Source organism: Staurois parvus, unplaced genomic scaffold (genome assembly GCF_062004578.1).
Source record: "Staurois parvus isolate SC_StPar_1 unplaced genomic scaffold, SC_StPar_1.0 ptg001113l, whole genome shotgun sequence".
Classification (NCBI taxonomy): Eukaryota; Metazoa; Chordata; class Amphibia; order Anura; family Ranidae; genus Staurois; species Staurois parvus.
The window spans coordinates 312831-332942 of record NW_028318909.1 but is presented as its reverse complement, the minus strand read 5'-3'; the positions used below and the strand labels follow the sequence as shown (position 1 = coordinate 332942).

At 45.0% G+C, this 20112-nt stretch overlaps 1 long non-coding RNA gene across 1 annotated transcript; it reads left to right on the top strand.

Annotated features, from left to right (window-relative positions):
- The first annotated feature begins 4367 nt into the window (after positions 1-4367).
- Positions 4368-15069, top strand: LOC149440096 (uncharacterized). The gene is made up of 2 exons (XR_016307785.1): positions 4368-5394; positions 14856-15069. It is a non-coding gene; the product is annotated as an uncharacterized LOC149440096 (long non-coding RNA).
- The last annotated feature ends 5043 nt before the right edge of the window (positions 15070-20112 follow it).

The window sequence follows — 20112 nt, the reverse complement described above, 5'->3', positions numbered from 1 at the left end:
CAGAGATTGTTCTAAAGTGTTGTAAGTGTAATTTTAGTTACCTGTGAGTTCAATAAAATGTTTTTATGCTATGGGAGGCTTCTCCTTACTTTCCTAATACCCTCTAATGGGTAACCAGAGTACCTAAGAGGACCCAGCTGAGGCAAGGTGGGACTGGTGGGGGCAACGTTGGTGACAACATTCCTGGATATCCTCCCTTCATTGAGTGGTGTTCCTGTTCTCCAGCGGACCCGTGGTGTATGATTATACCAGCAGGTGCAATCTGACGTTGTTTTTTTTTTTTTTTTGCAAGAATTCAAAATTTTCTGGTGAGTGCGGTTTTCTTTGGATAAGATGGAGTGGAGCACAAGTTATTTTAGAACGTGGGTGTATAACACACAACAATTGCTTGATCTTCTAAAGACTTATTTGGACTCTACAGGATGGTTGTTTTTATATTTTGTAAGGGTTAGAGTTAGGGGATGGAGTTGGGGATTCATTTATTTATTATTATTATTATTGCTATTATTTTTTTAATTTTTTTGTTTTTCGCTAGGGTTAGAGGTTAGGGTCAGAGTTAGGCATTTATTTATTATTATTATTTATTAAAATAATGTATTTATAATTTTTTTTTTTTTGTTAGGGTTAAAAGTTGGTTAGGGGTTAATTTATTTTTTATTTAGTAAACATTATACATTTATTTATTTTTTTTGGTTAGGGGATTAATTTTATTTAATAAATAATACATTTATTTAATTTTGTTTTTATTTTTGGTTAGGGTTAGAGGTGGGGGTTATGGGTTGATTTATTAATGTTATTCAATTTTTTTTTTTTTTTAATACATTTATTTATTTTTCTGTTCGGGTCAGATATGTTTACAGGTTAGGGGTCTCATTATTTAATTTTTTTGGTTAGGGGTTTATTAATTTTATTTATATATATAATTTTATTTAACCATTTGCCTACCGGGCTCTTATACCCCCTTCCTTACCAGGCCAATTTTCAGCTTTCAGCTCTGTCGCACTTTGAATGACAATTGCATGGTCATGCAACATTATACCCATATGAAATTTTTATCATTTTTTCTCAGAAATAGAGATTTCTTTTGGTGGTATTTACTTCCCGCTGGTGCTTTTTGCGCTATAAACAAAAAAAGAGCAAAAATTTAGAAAAAAAAAAGTTTCTTTGTTTCTATTATAAAATTTTGCAAACCGGTAACTTTTCTCCTTCACTGATGTGCATTGATGAGGCTGCACTGATAGGCAGCACTAATGAGGTGGCACGGATAGGCGGCACTGATGATGGGTACTGATAGCACTGACTGGCGGCACTGATGGGCACTACTGGGCGGCACTGGTGGGCACAGGTGAGTGACACTGGTGGGTGTCACTGCTGGGCACCGATCATCAGTGCCCTGAGGATCGGTACCGATCCCTGCTCTGAAAACTGCTGGTTCTCGGCAGTACTTTCCCCATGTTCTGACAGCATGAGGAAAGTGCAGCCGAGAACAGGCAATTGCATTTCCCTGTGATCAGCGTGTCATTGGACACGGCTGATCACGTGGTAAAAAGCTGCTGTGATTGGCCTTTTACCACATTGGCGGCTAGGGATGTCAATCACTGGGTCCCAGCTGGAGATTCCCCGCCGTCACACGGCGATGGTTGGTGAAAGCTGACAGGGTAGAGACCTGTGTGTAAACAACACAGGTTTCTCTCCTGTCTGCAAGGACATGCTGCTTTTGTATTGTTCAGCACAGCATGCCTCCCTAGTAAAACACACATAACGTAAAACAGCACACAGTTAACCCTTTGATTGCCCCAGATGTTAACCCCTTCCTGCCCAGTGTCAGTGCTTTTTTATTAGCACTGATCACTGTATTGGTGTCACTGGGGATGTCAGTGACAGTTCCCCCCAGTGTCAGAATGCTCCCTGTAGTCCTGCTATAAGTCGCTGATCGCCGCCATTACTGCTATGAAAAAAAAATTCCAGTATCTACAGGTGAAACTCAAAAAATTAGAATATCGTGCAAAAGTTCATTTATTTCAGTAATGCAACTTAAAAGGTGAAACTAATATATGAGATAGACTCATTACATGCAAAGCAAGATAGTTCAAGCCGTGATTTGTCATCATTGTGATGATTATGGTTTACAGCTCATGAAAACCCCAAATCCACAATCTCAGAAAATGAGAATATTGTGAAAAGGTGCAATATTCTCAACTCAAAGTGTCCCACTGTAATCAGCTAATTAAGCCATAACACCTGCAAAGGGTTCCTGAGACTTTAAATGGTCTCTCAGTCTGGTTCAGTAGGAATCACAATCATGGGAAAGACTGCTGACCTGACAGTTGTGCAGAAAACCATCATTGACACCCTCCATAAGGAGGGAAAGCCTCAAAAGGTAATTGTAAAAGAAGTTGGATGTTCCCAAAGTGCTGTATCAAAGCACATTAATAGAAAGTTATGTAGAAGGGAAAAGTGTGGAAGAAAAAGGTGCACAAGCAGCAGGGATGACCGCAGCCTGGAGAGGATTGTCAGGAAAAGGCCATTCAAATGTGTTGGGGACTTTCACAAGGAGTGGACTGAGGCTGGAGTCAGTGCATCAAGAGCCACCACACACAGACGGATCCTGGACAAGGGCTTCAAATGTCATATTCCTCTTGTCAAGCCTCTCCTGTACAACAAACAACGTCAGAAGCGTCTTACCTGGGCTAAAGAAAAACCGACCCGGTCTGTTGCTCAGTGGTCCAAAGTCCTCTTTTCTGATGAGAGCAACTTTTGCATCTCATTTGGAAACCAAGGACCCCGAGTATGGAGGAAGAATGGAGAGGCCCAAGGACCCCGAGTATGGAGGAAGAATGGAGAGGCCCAAGGACCCCGAGTATGGAGGAAGAATGGAGAGGCCCAAGGACCCCGAGTATGGAGGAAGAATGGAGAGGCACACACTGCAAGATGCTTGAAGTCCAATCTGAAGTTTCCACAGTCTGTGTTGATTTGGAGAGCCATGTCATCTGCTGGTGTTGGTCCACTGTACTTCATTAAGTCCAGGGTCAACGCAGCCGTCTACCAGGAGATTTTGGAGCACTTCATGCTTCCTTCCGCAGACGAGCATTATGGGGATGCTGACTTCATTTTCCAGCAGGACTTGGCACCTGCCTACACTGCCAAAAGCACCAAAACCTGGTTCAATGACCGTGGGATTACTGTGCTTGATTGGCCAGCAAACTCTCCTGACCTGAACCCCATAGAGAATCTATGGGGCATTGCCAAGAGAAAGATGAGAGACATGAGACCGAACAATGCAGAAGAGCTGAAGGCCGCTATTGAAGCATCCTGGTCTTCCATAACACCTCAGCAGTGCCACAGGCTGATAGCTTCCATGCCACGCCGCATCGAGGCAGTAATTGCTGCAAAAGGGGCCCAAACCAAGTACTGAGTACATATGCATGCTTCTACTTTTCAGAGGTCCGATATTGTTCTATGTACAATCCTTGTTTTATTGATTGCATGTAATATTCTCATTTTCTGAGATTGTGGATTTGGGGTTTTCACGAGCTGTAAGCTATAATTATCACAATGATGACAAATCACAGCTTGAACTATCTTGCTTTGCATGTAATGAGTCTCATATATTAGTTTCACCTTTTAAGTTGCATTACTGAAATAAATGAACTTTTGCACCATATTCTAAGTTTTCGAGTTTCACCTGTATACCGCCAGTGTCATTAGTACAGTGTCAGTGCTTTTTATTAGCACTTATCTCTGTATTGGTGTCACTGGGGATGTCGGTGACACCAAGTCAGTTTCCCCCCCCTAGTGTCAGAATGCCCGCCACAGGCCCGCTATAAGTCGTTGATCGCTGCCATTACTAGTAATAATTAAAAATTCCAGTATCTATTCCGCCATTTGTAAACGCTATAACTTTCACGTAAACCAATTAATTTACACGTATTGGGATTTTTTTTTTATGTAGTAGAATACATTTTGGCCTACATTTATGACGAAATTTGATTTTCTTTACATTTTCTTACTAGACATGTTTTATTGCAAAAAGTAAAAAATATATTTCCGGACCAGGCCATTTTTTGCGCTGTTACTTTAACTGACAATTGCATGGTCATGCAACGCTGCGCCCAAATGAATTTTATGTCCTTTTTTTCCCACAAATAAAGCCTTCTTTTGGTGGTATTTGATCGCCTCTGCTGTCTTTTTTTTGTTTATAGCACACAAAATAAAAATCGCAATCAAATATCACCAAAAGATAGCTTTATTTGTGGGAAATATAGGATGTAAAATTCATTTGGGCGCAGCGTTGAATGACCACGCAATTGTCAGTTACAATAACGTAGCGCCGTATCCAGGAGTGGACTGACAACTCCTGGGGCCCCTTGCCCACACTCAAAGCACACCCAAAAAAGCCTATAAAAGGTACCAGGGTCATTTCATGGGGCCCCCTACTGACCGTGGGCCCTTGGGCAGTGTCTGAGTGCTCGAATGTCAGTCTGCCCCTGGCCGTAGCACACAAAATGGCCTGGAAAGGAAGGGGGGTAAATTCTGTGGAGGGCAAATGGTTAAATAAAACTACAAAATGACAGATAAAAAATATTTCAGATAAAAATTAGAGATAAATATTTCCTAAACAGTTTTCAGTATTTTTCCTATTTCCCGATGAAAATGTGCCGAATTCAGTGAGGTGTGGGGGGTGCATTGGCAGACGCAAGGTGCCATATGGCCGGTGATCCTCTAATCCTCGTCTTGCTGACTGTGTCTGTGTTTTATCCTCAGATTATGTAAAGTAACTCCGGTGACAGAACCGTATTACTCGGCCCTCCTGGGATCTTTTATTTACGCCTCATCGCAAAATCGAACCTACTGGTGTTGAATCGCTTTTTTTTTTTTCTCCATCTTCCTCATGTCTTCTTTTTGGACTTTCCATAGTTGCTCCTAACATTTTGGTTACCTGGATTGATGCCCCTCCTCGGGAATAACAGGTCATTACAACCCCATTTTTGCCCTGTCCTTCCCTGCAGACGTGTCCCCATCTGCGTCTTGTGATGGACGCCAACAGCAGTGACACAGAGGACCCCTCCGCACCCCTTCTGCCGACTCCCCCCCCAGCCGATGATGATGATGATGACGACGACGATGATGTTGATGTAGAAGATCCTTTTGAGATCCTAGCGAGGGTGACACCCTCTCCAGAGTCTATCCCGTGGGAGCAGCGCAGCACCAAGATGAAGATCGTCCACCTGGCAGATCGAGTTTTCTTGTTCCTGCTGGCCGTCTTCTTCCTGGTTTTGATGGGGGAGGTCTTGTATATTGTATATCACATAACGCCCTGGGCTGGTATATTCGGCTATTTGAGGAATCATCTGCTGAAGCAGGAGGAGGGAGAGGAGGATTTCGAACTCTGAGGTGAGAAGTGTCATGGGGTTTGGTAGATCCTCTGGGTTTGATTTACTAAAGGCAAAACAACTCTGCAGCTGCGCAAGAGCTTAGTAAATGAGGGAAAGCTTCACTTTACAATGCCTACCAAAAGCCATGGAAGGAAAATTGAAAAAAGTTTAGCTTGCATATGATTGGATGATAGAAGTCAGCAGAGCTCCCCCACCTTGGAGCAGTGGTCTCCAAACTGAGGCCCGCAGGCTGGATGTGGCCCTTTGCTTGCCTTAATCCAGCCCTTGGGGCTCCATCCATTAACATCAATGATGGGGCACTATTCCTCCCACTGATACCAATGATGGGGCACTATTCCTACCACTGACACCAATGATGGGGCACTATTCCTACCACTGACACCAATGATGGGGCACTATTCCTCCCACTGACACCAATGATGGGGCACTATTCCTACCACTGACACCAATGATGGGGCACTATTCCTCCCACTGACACCAATGATGGGGCACTATTCCTCCTACTGACACCAATGATGGGGCACTATTCCTACCACTGATACCAATGATGGGGCACTAGTCCTCCCACTGACACCAATGATGGGGCACTAGTCATCCCACTGAAACCAATGATGGGGCACTATTCCTACCACTGATACCAATGATGGGGCACTAGTCCTCCCACTGACACCAATGATGGGGCACTAGTCCTCCCACTGACACCAATGATGGGGCACTAGTCCTCCCACTGATACCAATGATGGGGCACTAGTCCTCCCACTGATACCAATGATGGGGCACTATTCCTCCCACTGATACCAATGATAGGGCACGATTCCTCCCACTGATACCAATGATGGGGCACTATTCCTCCCACTGACACCAATGATGGGGCACTATTCCTTACACTGTTATCAATGATGGGGCACTATTCCTCCCACTGACACCAATGATGGGACACTATTCCTCCCATTGACACCAATGATGGGGCACTAGTCCTCCCACTGATACCAATGATGGGGCACTATTCCTACCACTGACACCTATGATGGGGCACTATTCCTCCCACTGACAACAATGATGGGGCACTATTCCTCCCACTGATACCAATGATGGGGCACTATTCCTCCCACTGACATCAATAATGGGGCATCAATTCCATCCGCTGACACCAATGATGGGGCACTATTCCACCAACTGACACCATTGATAGGGTACTTTTCCTTCCATTGACACCAATGATGGGGCACTATTCCTCCCACTAACACCAATGATGGGGTATACTTTCTTCCACTGACACCAATGATAGGGCTCCATTCAGGGGCGTATTTACCACAAGGCAAACAAGGCATTTGCATAGGGTGGCATTTTTTCACAGGGGCAGCGGCATTTTTCAGGGGGGCAGCACCACCCCCTGAAAGAAGAGATGGAAGAAAGGACACACGCAGCAGGGGACCAGGTGAGATCTGAGAGAGGCTGCGGGCTGCTTGATGGTGTATGCAGAGCCTGACTCTTGTTCCCGGAGCAGTGAAGGTGTCTTCTCTCTCCCAGGGTGGGGTTGCTAGTGTGTATGGGGCGGTGTTAGTGGAAGGTTCTCTCAGGTGGGGTGTTGTCGGTCAATGTCAGGCTCAGGGGGGTGTTTGTCAGTGTTAGGGTCTCTCCATGTGAGGGGGGGAGCCAATTTTTCTGTTGCCTGGGGCAACACAAAACCTAAATACACCACTGGCTCCATTCCATCCACTGACACCAATGATGGGGTACTATTCCTCCCACTAACACAAGGATGGGGTATTCTTTCTTCCACGGACAGCAATCATAGGGTCTATTTCATCCACTGACACCAATGATGGGGCACTATTCCTCCCACTAACACCAACGATGAGCACTATTCCTCCCACTGCCACCAATGATGGGGCACTATTCCTCCCACTAACACCAATGATGGGGCACTATTCCTCCCACTGATACCAATGATGGGGCACTACTCCTCCCACTGACACCAATGATGGGGCACTATTCCTCCCACTGACACCAATGATGGGGCACTATTCCTCCCACTGACAATAATGGGTTCTCTTCCTTCCACTGATACCAATGATGGGGCACTATTCCTCCCACTGATACCAATGATGGGGCACTATTCCTCCCACTGATACCAATGATGGGGCACTATTCCTTGCACTGATACCAATGATGGGGCACTATTCCTTGCACTGATACCAATGATGGGGCACTATTCCTCCCACTGATACCAATGATGGGGCATTATTTCAACCATTGACACCAATGATGGGGGACTATTCCACCCACTGACAACAAATATGGGGTATTTTTCCTTCTACCGACCCAATTATAGGGCACCATTCCATCTACTGACACCAATGATGGGGCATCAATTCCATCAGTGATGGAGCATCAATCCCATCCACTGACACCAATGGCGGGGCTACAATTCCATCCGCTGACACCAATGATGATGCCCTTATCCTCCCACTGATACATTGTTTACTTCCACTAACACCTGGGGCATTTTCTACTCCCAAAGGCCACAGTCTGGTCCCCTTAAAGCCTGAAGGACAGTAAAATGGCCCTTTGTATAGAGAGTTTGGAGACCCCTGTTCTGGAACAAGCGAACGGTCTGTTTGCCTTCATTAAATCAACCACTCTGTTTTGCCAGGGCCAACAGCCAACAACAGTCTGCCAGTTCAGCAGGGACTGTCAGAACAAAACGTCCCTCATCATTTGTGTCTGCTCACTTTGTTTTGTTCAACCTGCTGGCTAAATGTGACAAAAGATACCCGTCTATGGCCAGTATAGAGCTGTGTCAGTCCCCAGGCAGATGGTCAGACACACCCTCTCCTTCCCTTCCCTTCAGAGTCCTCAGCCCCCCCCCCCGCCTTCCTCTCACATCAGAGTCCTCAGCCCCCCCCCCCCCGCCTTCCTTTCACATCAGAGTCCTCAGCCCCCCTCTCCTTCCTTTCTCTTCAGGGTCCTCAGCCCCCCCTCCTTCCTCTCACATCAGAGTCCTCAGCCCCTCACCTTCTCCCTCTCCCAACAGAGTCCTCAACCCCTCCCCTTCTCCTTCCTCTCACAACAGAGTCCTCAGCCCCTCCCCTTCTCCTTCCTCTCACAACAGAGTCCTCAGCCATCCTCTCCTTCCTTTCACAACAGAGTCCTCAGCCACCCTCTCCTTCCTTTCACATCAGAGTCCTTAGCCCCCCCACCTCTTTACATCAGAGTCCCACCTTGCGATCTTCACACTCAAACTTGCGGCCCTGAACACTGTCTGCCCTGGACTGGTGTCATGCATTTCTATGGTGCTGGCTGACAGCACTTCTGCACCATAGAAGTGCATGACACTGCAAAAATATAGGGCACTGCTCTACACCCCTGACAAACCCAGACGGCACCCCAATTTAGAGAAACAAATTATCAGTGACAGCTCCTATACCTCTGTAGTCACTCTCCAGTCTATGTAATATATATAGTGAAGGAAATTAAGTATTTGATCCCCTGCTGATTTTGAATGTTTGCCCACTCACATAGAAATGATCAGTCTAAAAATGGAATGTTCGGTGTATTGTAACACTGAGAGACAGAATAGCAACACAAAATTCAAAAGAAATGCATGCCTAACAAATTATGCACTGATTTGCATCATTGGAAATTCATGAGGGAAATAAGTATTTGATCCCCTATCATTCATCAGGATTTCTGGCTACCAGGTGTCTTTCATACAGGTAACAAGCTGAGATTAGAAGCAGTCTCTTAAAGGGAGTGCTGCTAATCTCATTTTGTTACCTGTATAAAAGACACCTATCCACAGGAGCAATCAAACAATCAGAGTCCAAACTCTCCACCATGGCAAAGACCAAAGAGCTGTCCAAGGATGTCAGGGACAAGATTGTAGACCTACACAAGGCTGGACTGGGCTACCAAACTATCGCCAAGCAGCTTGGTGAGAAGGTGACAACAGTTGGTGCAATCATTTGCAAATGGAAGAAACACAAAACAACTGTCAGTCTCCCTAGGTTTGGTGCACCATGCAAGATCTCACCTTGTGGAGTGTCAATGATCATGAGAACAGTGAGGAATCATCCCAGAACTACACGTGAGGATCTTGTCAATGATCTCCAGGCAGCTGGGACCACAGTCACCAAGAAAACAATTGGTAACACACTACGCCGACAAGGATTGAAATCCTGCAGTGCCCACAAGGTCCCTCTGCTCAAGAAAGCACATGTCCAGGCCCGTCTGAAGTTTGCCACTGAACATCTGAATGATGCAGAGGAGGACTGGTTGAAAGTGTTGTGGTCAGATGAGACCAAAATCGAACTCTTTGGCATCAATTCAACTTTCTGTGTTTGGAGGAGGAATGCTGCCTATGACCCCAAGAACACCATCCCAACTGTCAAACATTGTGGTGGAAACATTCTGCTTTGGGGGTGTGTATCTGCTAAGGGGACAGGACAACTTACAGCATCAAAGGGACGATGAACGGGGCAATGTACCATCAAATCTTGGGTGAGAACCTTCTTCCCTCAGCCAGGGCATTGAAAATGGGTCGTGGATGGGTGTTCCAGCATGACAATGACCCAAAACACACGTCCAAGGCAACAAAGGAGTGGCTCAAGAAGAAGCACATTAAGGTCCTGGAGTGGCCTAGCCAGTCTTCAGACTTTAATCCAATTGAAAATCTGTTTAGGGAGCTGAAGGTTCGAGTTGCCAAACGTCAGCCACCAAACCTTAATGACTTGGAGAGGATCTGCCAAGAGGAGTGGGCCAAAATCCCTCCTGAGATGTGTGCAAACCTGGGGGCCAACTCCAGGAAATATCTGACCTCTGTGATTGCCAACAAGGGCTTTGCCACCAAGTACTAAGTCATGTATTGTGAAGGGGATCAAATACTTATTTCCCTCATGAACATGCAAATCAGTCATCATTTGTTAGACATGCATTTCTGCTGAATTTTTTGTTGCTATTCTGTCCCTCAGTTGTACAATACACCGAACATTCGATTTTTAGACCGATCATTTCTTTGTGAGTGGGCAAATATTCAAAATCAGCAGGGGATCAAATACTTATTTCCTTCACTGTACATCCATTAAACAATGCAGAATAAAGATAGGCTACACTAGCTTCCTATACTTCCCTTCACACCTTTGTTCAGCCGCTGGGAGCACAGAAAAATACCCGGTACTTCTGAGACCAAATGACTCCCCTTCCTCCTGCGTGACCCGGCTGGTACTTGGTGACTGGCCACTCAGTCCTGTTACTGGCCCCCCTTCACTGTTACATGAGATAGGAATCCCTTCCTCACCACCTGTTTTAATCCCATCACTGCGCCACCATCATAGGCATTGCACACGGTGGCAGATCGCCCCATTCACTTGAAGTGCTGCCCATCGAGCACAAGAGAGAGTATGCACAGTGGCTAGATGGTTAGCACTTCCGCCTGGCAGTACTCGGGTCGTTGGTTCAAATCCCAGCCATGGCACCACCTGCCTGGAGTTTGCATGTTCTCCCTGTGCCTGTGTGGGTTTCCTCCGGGTACTCCAGTTTCCTCCCACACTCCAAAGACATGCTGGTAGGTGAATTGGCTCTGGTCTAAATTGTCCCTCCTATGTGTATGTATGAATGTAAGTTAGGGACCTTAGATTGTACGCCCCTTGAGGGTTAGGGACTGATGTGAATGTACAATATATATGTAAAGCACTGTGTAAATTGATGGCGCTATATAAGTACCTGAAATAATAATAATTCTTGCTGCAGCAACTATACAACCCATCCAGCTGCCTTTTCAGCCTAAGGGGGGTGTAAAAACCACCCCTCCCCCACAGCAAGTGTTAACCAACTCCTAGGCCCATTTCACACAAGGGATCCACCTGTCCGTTTTTCAGGCAACCCAATCAGGCCCTCCATTCTCCTCTATGGGCAGTCAGATATAAACAGACCGGCTGTCCATTTACACCGGCTACCCCTGATCTCATCAAAAACAAACGTAAGTGGATCCATTCCCCTCCATCTGGCTGGATCAGATCAGACGGTAGTTGGGTGTAAACAGATAGCCAGTCTGTTTATGTTCACCTGCCCATAGAGAAAAGTGTCCTGTGAAGGAACGGACTGACAACTCATGGGGCCCCCGGGCAATAGGGGATCATGGGGCCCCTGTGCCCTTGCCCAAACTCATAAAAGCCTATGAAAAAGGTACCAGGGGCATCTCATGGGGCCCCCTACTGACCTCGGGCCTTCGGGCAGTGCCCCAGTTTCCAAATGGTCAGTCCGCCCCTGGTCCTGTGTCTATGTCTGCTCTGTATACGTCGGGTGGACACAGAGCTGTCATCCGCCAGGTCCACTCAGCTCAGCAGGATCACACCACTGCGGTTTAAAATCACGTGATTTGTGTGCGATTTCTGAAGTCCTCATTGCGACTTTTCTACGATTTCTTGCGATTTGCATTGCAATTTCCATTATACAGGCGTACCTCGGTTTACGAACGCCTCGGTTAACGTAATTTTCGGTTTACGAATGAAAATCCATTGAAAATCATGCCTCGGTTTACACATTTTTTTCACAATATGAAGCAAGTTTCCCCAGGATGCATTGCGCCTGGGAGGTTTATAGCGCCGGCCCCGCGCCTTTAACCACTTTAACCATTTATTATGTACATGGGTCGGACGGGATCAGTGCAGTAGTGGGTGGTCGTTTATAAACTTCCTCCTGCTTCCTGCTTGTGCGCGCCCCCTGGGAGTGCGCAACACCTCGATCCGGTGCCTGCTGTGTCCTCCGGAACACGATTGCTGTATGGGACCTCTGTACGAGGTCCTGATCATGTGATCACTGATTGGCCAATCAGTGATCACATGAATAGTAGTAAGCAAGATGTCACTTCCTGACATCATTGCTTACTACGTGTGAAATATGTGAATGATCACAGAGGTCACATGGTACAAGGCTATTCACAACAGCCTTGTACCATGTGACAAGCTGTGACCAATCGCAGCTCTCACAGTATTTCTCAGTGGCTGCAAGAATGCAGCCAGAGAGGAGAAATTATTGCTTTAACAGCCTTTATGGGTAAAAAAGCAATAAAAATAAAAAATCACCCCCCACAATTAGTACAGTGTTACTATGGTGACACTGTACTGCTAAGGTGACAGTATGTTAAAAAAAAACATAAATAATATTAAAAAAGTAAAAAAGAATTTTGAAAAATTATAATTTTTGGTTATAAACTAATTTGGGTTATTTATTTATTTTTTACTAAAAAGATAACCGAATAAATTTTGGCCAAGATTTATGAAGAAAAATTGTTTATTTGCAAAATTGTATAAGAAAAATACTTTTTTTCCAAAATGTTTGGACTTTTTCATTTAAAAATAAAAAAAAATAAAACTCCCAGTGGTGGATAAATGCCACCAAAATAAAGATTTATCTGTCTCAAAAAAATGCTAAAAAATTCATATGGGTGCAGTGTTGCATGACCGTGCAATTGTCATTCAAAGTGTGATAGCACTGAAAGCTGAAAATTGGCCTGGAGAGGAAGGGGGTGAAAGTGTCCGGACTTGAAGTGGTTAAAGTGCACTTTATAAAGAGTTTTGAACAGATAAAACTTTTTTTTCTTTTTTTTTGACCTCCGGAACAGATTAATTGATTTTCAATGCATTTACAATTTTTTTTGCAATACGCAGCAAGTTTCCCCAGGATGAATTGCGCCTGGGAGGTTTATAGCGCCGGCCCCGTGCATGCTGGAGTCTGTGGGTAGCACGTGGCGTCAAGGTTGGAGGTGTTGGAGCGGTTTTTGCATCGCGTTTTGGAGCCATTCTAGAAATTTTTAATCATGTCCCTGTACAGTATTTATGCCTTTAAAGTGCACTTCATAAAGAGTTTTGAACAGATAAAAGACTTTTTTTTTTACTTTTTTCTGACCTCAAATTAATTGGTTTTCAATGCATTCCTATGGGAAACCGTGTTTCGGTTTATGAATTTTTCACAATACGCAGAACGCATTAAATTCGTAAACCGAGGTACGCCTGTATTAAGATTTATAGGTAAAATTGATCCAGGGAATATCCGATTGCCTCTCAGGAGAAATTTGTATACCGAGCTACGCCTGTATTTTATGTATGCAAAATCGCAAGAAAAAGTAAAGCAAGAACTACTTTAGAAATCGCACATTAAGACACTGACATTCACACTCATTAGATCCAATTTCAGGTGCGATTTCAGTGCAAATAATAAAGGTGCAGCGCTAAGAGTAGGAGTAATATCATGCAAATATCAACAGGGAAAGAAAACAGAGATTAAGAAACATACAATGTGCAAATTGGTTATCAAGGGCACATTGGGTAATATAAAATTATTGGTAAAAAAATCAATATAGTGTCCAAATCACAAGAAATGTGAGTATAGGAATCTTGCAGGGTCCCATCTATCGGTGAAGATAAGTGATCCAAAGGTGAAGATAAATAAATAAGTGGAATGCGCACTCACCAGAAGTGCGTTTAAAATACGCATGAAAAGAAGTTTCCTCTATCAACAGATACATCAAGGTCATCTGCGTTCTGGTCAGGCTGCACTCCCAAACATCCTTTGGTCATCCGTTATGACAGGGCTCCAGGGTTCATCAGACAATCGCACACATCCGGGGTCCCCTTTTAGAATAGGCACTGCGGAGGGTGGCGCTCATAAACAGAAGATTCAGGATGGCCACCTGCGGTGGCTTGATGTCCAAGTGCTGTAGCCCCTCTGACACGTTTCACACCTGAAATTGCACTGGTATGACCGGGCACTACAACAGCAATGCAGCAGTGGCACATGTTCAATGGCACGTCGCATTTGACAGGTGGTACCGGTGCCAAACGTGACCCATTCAACTGAATAGGGCCACACTGCAACCAAGTGCAATGCATATATTTCGGGTGTGGTGGTTCAACATTTTGAGTCTTATGCAGGCCATACACGGGTCGAATTCCAAACTAATTTTCTTTAGAAAATCGGATATTTTGTAATGCGATGATGCCACCATTGATTTCGAAATTCAACCAACCAAGCCTTCAATTTCTCCTCGTGTTGCTACAGAAAAGAATTTTTGTGGCCAAGAATTTTCTTTTCTTTCCAGGTCACAGCTTTATATTTCTTGCACGATTCTCCCATCATTGATTCGGAATTTGTTAGTTTTTCAAAAAATTTCCAATATGCCGATCATTCAAATTCGATGGTCACGCAAAAATCGGCGAAATGGTGCGAAATTTGAACGAAAATTCTTAGAAAAGATTTTCGAAAGAAAATTCTTTCGGAATTCGACCCGTGTATGGCCGCTTTAAACCAGGTGGCATGGAGGCGACATATCAATGCCTCTGCAAAGCAATCCGCCACGAATCGCATTGCAGTCTAGTTGCACATATGGACGAACCCTTACAGTAGTAGATCTGCATTGTTTAGTCTGGTAAACTAACAGTAAGTAATCTGTATCTGCAGATATCTTCAGGAATATATGGCTGAGATTTCAAAACAGAAGATACAATGGAAACCAACCTGGACTTCTTCATCTCCATTTTTACCATGAATGGGAGGAAATGTACACAGTCCAGTAGTCTCTGTGAAGTGACAATCTTCGTAAATATCCAGCAACTCAGATTATTATTATACTTATTGTATGTTGTTAAATAATAAATTGCATCTATTACATGTACCATGGCTAAGTTATGAAATGTGAGCTTGGACCACTTACCATGGATGGATGGATGGATCATACGGGTTTCTTCACATTAAATGGACGACTTTTAACGCTACCCTCCAGGCAGATGCTTTTGCACCATCCAATTTCCCGTAATGGAAAACGCGCTGTGGTTTCTGATGCGTGGGGGTGCCGTTAGCTGTGGGATCAGATGCAATTACCTGCTGTCCCGCACTTGCAACTATCTGCACAAGTGTGAACTTAGCCTGAAGGTAAGTATTTAGGTAGGTGGCTTTGGCTGAGAAAGGAAGGGGGGGGCAGGGAGGTAAAGGACAACTGCATTAAAAGGTGTATCTATGGTCACAATTTAAAATCATTTGCTGTTATGGATCCGGGTATGACCAGAAATGTGTGGGAACACAGGGCTGGAGAGGTGGCATGGTCAGGCAGGCTGTTAGGTACTGTCAGGCACCGCCCAGCGGGATCTCTAGTACCCACAGAACGGGATTCCCCAGGGCGCGGAGTCTAAGCCCCAGTCTGCCTTTTCACCAGAGCCCCTGATGGTGGGGATGGACTTGGCGCAGGACTGAGACCAGGTCGCAGCCCCTGAGTGCACCCAACTGTGGTAGAGGGGTCCGCCGAGGGTATGTACCGGGGGAAAGTCTGACGTGGAGAGGCTGGCAGACCTGGTAACAGGGACAGATCCGTGCGGGATGGATGGATGGATCGTCTGGGTAGCGTCAGGCGTAGTCAGGCAGGTTAGGTCAGCAACGTGCGGGCAGCGAGGTACCGGAGGAGCAGGCAGAGAATAGTCAGGGTCACAAGCCGGGTTGAGTAACTCACGGGCAGCGCGGTACAGAGGATCAGGCAGAAGGATGGTCAGGCAAGCCAGGGATCAAGCAGGAGAAGTCAGCAGAGGTCAGGATCAGGCAGAGTTGGCAACAAATCAGATAGTCAGTAGAACAAGAACACAGGATACACGGTACAGGGGGCTCATGGGAAATATACACCAAGGCACTGACTGCAGGTCTGGCCATTCCTTAAATACACCTTCTGCAATCAGCCCCAGGTGTTGGCTGATTGCAGGAGCGAGCTTCTGGCTGCTGAGAGCACCCGCTGGTCAGCCCTGGTACTGCAGCCCACACGGCAGGTGAGTCCCACCACCAGTGCTGAGTCCATTCCTGACATTTGCACACTGAATTTCAATTATTTCTTGCATTCTTCTATTAATCTGAGCACTCTTGTAAACTTCCTTGACCACATATTCATTATGATCCGTGAGTAGGCACTGCTGTGTCACACATTTCATCGAGCCTGCCTTCTGAACTACAGAGGTGCTGAAAAGAGGAGCTTCAGGAGGCGGAGTCAGTACAGGAGTCATTGATTGCGGGCAGCAAGGTACCATGTGATACGTAGTCCTTAGAAATTGAGGAAAAGCTGCAAAACATGGAGGGAATCCAGGAAGTTGTGGAAAGAGACGGCCAAGAGACAGGCACCACTCCCAACATGAAAGGAGATTTTTCAAGTCACAGGTTAATTGGTCACAGGTGCTCCAGGTACTATATAACTATATGTAGAGCTCATAGTGAGCTTGCCTGTATTTTGCTTGCTGAACCATTGATGAAGTGGAGTTAAAAAAACAGAGTTCAAAAAAAGGAGATTATAACGGGAGTCTACTGACTTGTGACAACTGATATTTCCTATTAGTAATATTAATATTACTGGGATATGAGTGCTGGCGGGGTGGAAGGTTTTGTGCAGTGCACAGTGTGCCGCATGTATGCAACAATGGAGCAACATCTCCAGGATGGATACTGCTGCAACAGATATGAGCCGGTTGCCCTTCGTGTTAGAGATCTGGAGGAGCAAGCTGCAACACTGGGCAGAAATATCAACCTTGAAAGGGGTCTTCTGCTCTCTGAACAGGTAGCTAATAGGATTGATGTGGAGGGGGGAGGGGCTAATTAGGATTATCAGGTAGGAAGATGGATTACTGTAACGAGAGGGAGTGTTAGGGGCTCACAGAAAAGGAAGGCTGGCCCTGGGTTTGAGCACCCAAACAGATTTGCCAAGTTGGGTGAAGATGTGGGGGTGGCAAGCTTAGGGGTGCTAGCCCTGGATGTCACTGCTATCCCTAATAACTGGGAGGGCAGACCATCTGGGAGGGGTGGTGCGGGTAGTGCAGGAAGGCCTAGACAGCTGGCGGTAGTAGGGGATTCTATAATCAGAAGGACTGATAATAATTTGTCACCAGGATTGCCTCAACCAAATGGTTTGCAGTCTCCCTGGTGCCAGGGTTCAGCCTGTGGTGGAATGGGTTGATAGATTATTGGTAGGGGCTGGGCATGACCCACCTGTCTTGGTCCATGTTGGAACCAATGACAGAATACATGGAAGGTGGAGGCTCCTTAAGAATCAATTTAAAGTACTAGGCTGCAAATTGAAGGGAAGGACCTCCAAGGAGATATTCTCTGAAATATTACCTGTGCCATTTGCAACTCAGAAAGACAGGGGGAGATTAGAGAACTCAATGCATGGCTGAAGACCTGGTGTAAGAGGGAAGGATTTGGGGTTCTAGAGCACTGGGCTAACTTTTCATTGGGGTGCAACCTATATGTTAGGGATGGTTTGCACCTAAATGGAAGGAGGTCTGCTGTGCTGGGGGAGAGGTTTATGGGAAGGCTGGAGGAGTATTTAAACTAGGATTTAGGGAGGAGAGAGAATTAGATTATAACGGGGTAGACAAATCAGACAGGGGTCAGTCCTTATTGGTGGGTGGAATGGGGAAAGATGGAGGAAGGGCTATGTCCAATGATCAGAAGGTTCCCATGTTACAAACAACCAGTGGAATTGGTACCATTTGTATGAAAATAAAAATTATGCAAAATACATGTGCACAAGGTGTCAATGAATTAAAGTGTTTGTTCACCAATGCCAGAAGACTGCCAAGCAAAATAGGTGAGTTGAAAGCTTTGGTGCATGAAGAGAGCTATGATTTAATTGGTATTGCGGAATATTGGCTTCATTCTTCACATGACTGGGCCACTAATATTCCTGGCTATGTTCTCTTTCAGAGAGACAGAGTAAATAGGAAAGGTGGTGGTGTCTGTCTCTATGTGAGAAGTGATCTCAGAGCAAGTGTGAAAGAGGACCTAGTTGATGGAGAGTGTGATGAGGCTGAAGCATTATGGGTGGAACTGCACATGGGGGGGCTTACTACAAAGGTAATCATTGGAGTTTGTTATAGGCCTCACAGTGTTAATGAGGAGGTGGAAACTCATCTCCTTGCACAGATCGAAAGGGCTGGGACAGTGATAATAATGTGGGATTTTAACTACCCGGAAATTGACTGGAGTAATGGTTCTGCAGGAACAGTTAAAGGGCAAACAATTATAAACCTACTACAGGACAATTTTATGGTACAGTTCATAGAGGCCCCAACTAGGAATGATGCTCCGCTGGACCTGGTAATCTCAAACCATGCAGAGCTTATTACAAATGTCCATATAAAAGAACATCTGGGTAGCAGTGACCATAACATGATTTCATTTGTTAGCTGTAAACAGCAAGCGCACACAGGGAAAAATAAAAAACTCAACTTTAAGAGAGCCAATTTTCCAAGCCTGAGAGCTGCTCTCCAAGATTTAGACTGGGAGGGAATATTGGCATCGATGAACAGAACACAGAAATGGGAGTTCTTCAAAAAGACTGTATGTGACCACACTGCAAAATATATTCCCATGGGCAACAAGTATAAAAGGCTAAAAATCATACCTATGTGGCTTACGGCCAAAGTTAAAAAAGCTATAGATCATAAGAAAAGAGCTTTTATTACATCTAAAAATGAAGGAACACTATCATTGTTTAAATATTACAAAGAATATAACAGAATATGCAAAAAGGAAATAAAGGCCGCAGAAATTGAAAACGAATGACAGATTGCAAAAGATAGCAGGACCAACCCCAAAAAAGTTTTCAAATATATTAATAGTAGAAAGGACCGGTCCAAGCATGTAGGCCCTTTACAGAATAATCTAGAATGGGTGACTGGGGACAAAGAGAAGACAAATTTATTTAATCCTTTCTTCAGCTCTGTGCCTACAAAGGGAGCTCTTGTCCATAATGGCCATGGTACTGACACAGCTCCAGATGATCCACATTGGCTCACAATTGATATTATCCAAAACTATTTAGACAGAATAAAGGTGAATAAAGCCCCTGGACCGGATGGCATACACCCACGGGTCCTTGTAATAAAAATATGCAGCGCTCATATATTAGAAATTAACCTAATCGCATACATTAAATATAAATTAAGCAAGATTCATGATTAAAATAAAGCATTAGAATATAAGCATATTAAACTTGTGACTTCTATGGTGCATCCGAGGTTGAGAAACCAGAGGGAAGTTCGTGACTCTTGTGGTGAAAAAACTGAGAATAGCTTGCACTAACCAGATGTCTCACTACATGGAGCATGGAGTAATTAAGACCTACTCCTGGTACTCTGAAAGGAAGCCACTGAAGAGGATGATGTCATCTTATCTCTCGCCACTAGATGTCATGTTCCCAGGACAGCAGGACGGGGATCCCAGAGATATACATCAGCCAATGGAGGGCTTTGCCGCAATGACGACATCGGTGCGTACTGCGCATGCGCACCGCGGGCTTTAAATTTGATCGTTTTTCTTCAATGCACCCCCTTTGAAAACGTGTGTGTCACACGAAACGCGTCAGTGGTGCCCCCCAACTGTCTGGACTTACCACTTAGCTGCCCTATGTTCCTGCAATTTGAAATTTGTAAGTGTGTTTTACCATTTTGAAATTACTGCTTAAATAAATACATACTACACTATCAAAGCTTCTGGCCTGTGGCTCTCTTATTTTGGAGGGAGCCCGGGCTTTTTGAAGGTGCTCGATTCCTCTTGGTCTCCTGTGGGTTGCTGACTGATTTGCTGGATTAATCCCTCCATTGGCTGATGTATATCTCTGGGATCCCCGTCCTGCTGTCCTGGGAACATGACATCTAGTGGGGAGAGATAAGATGACATCATCCTC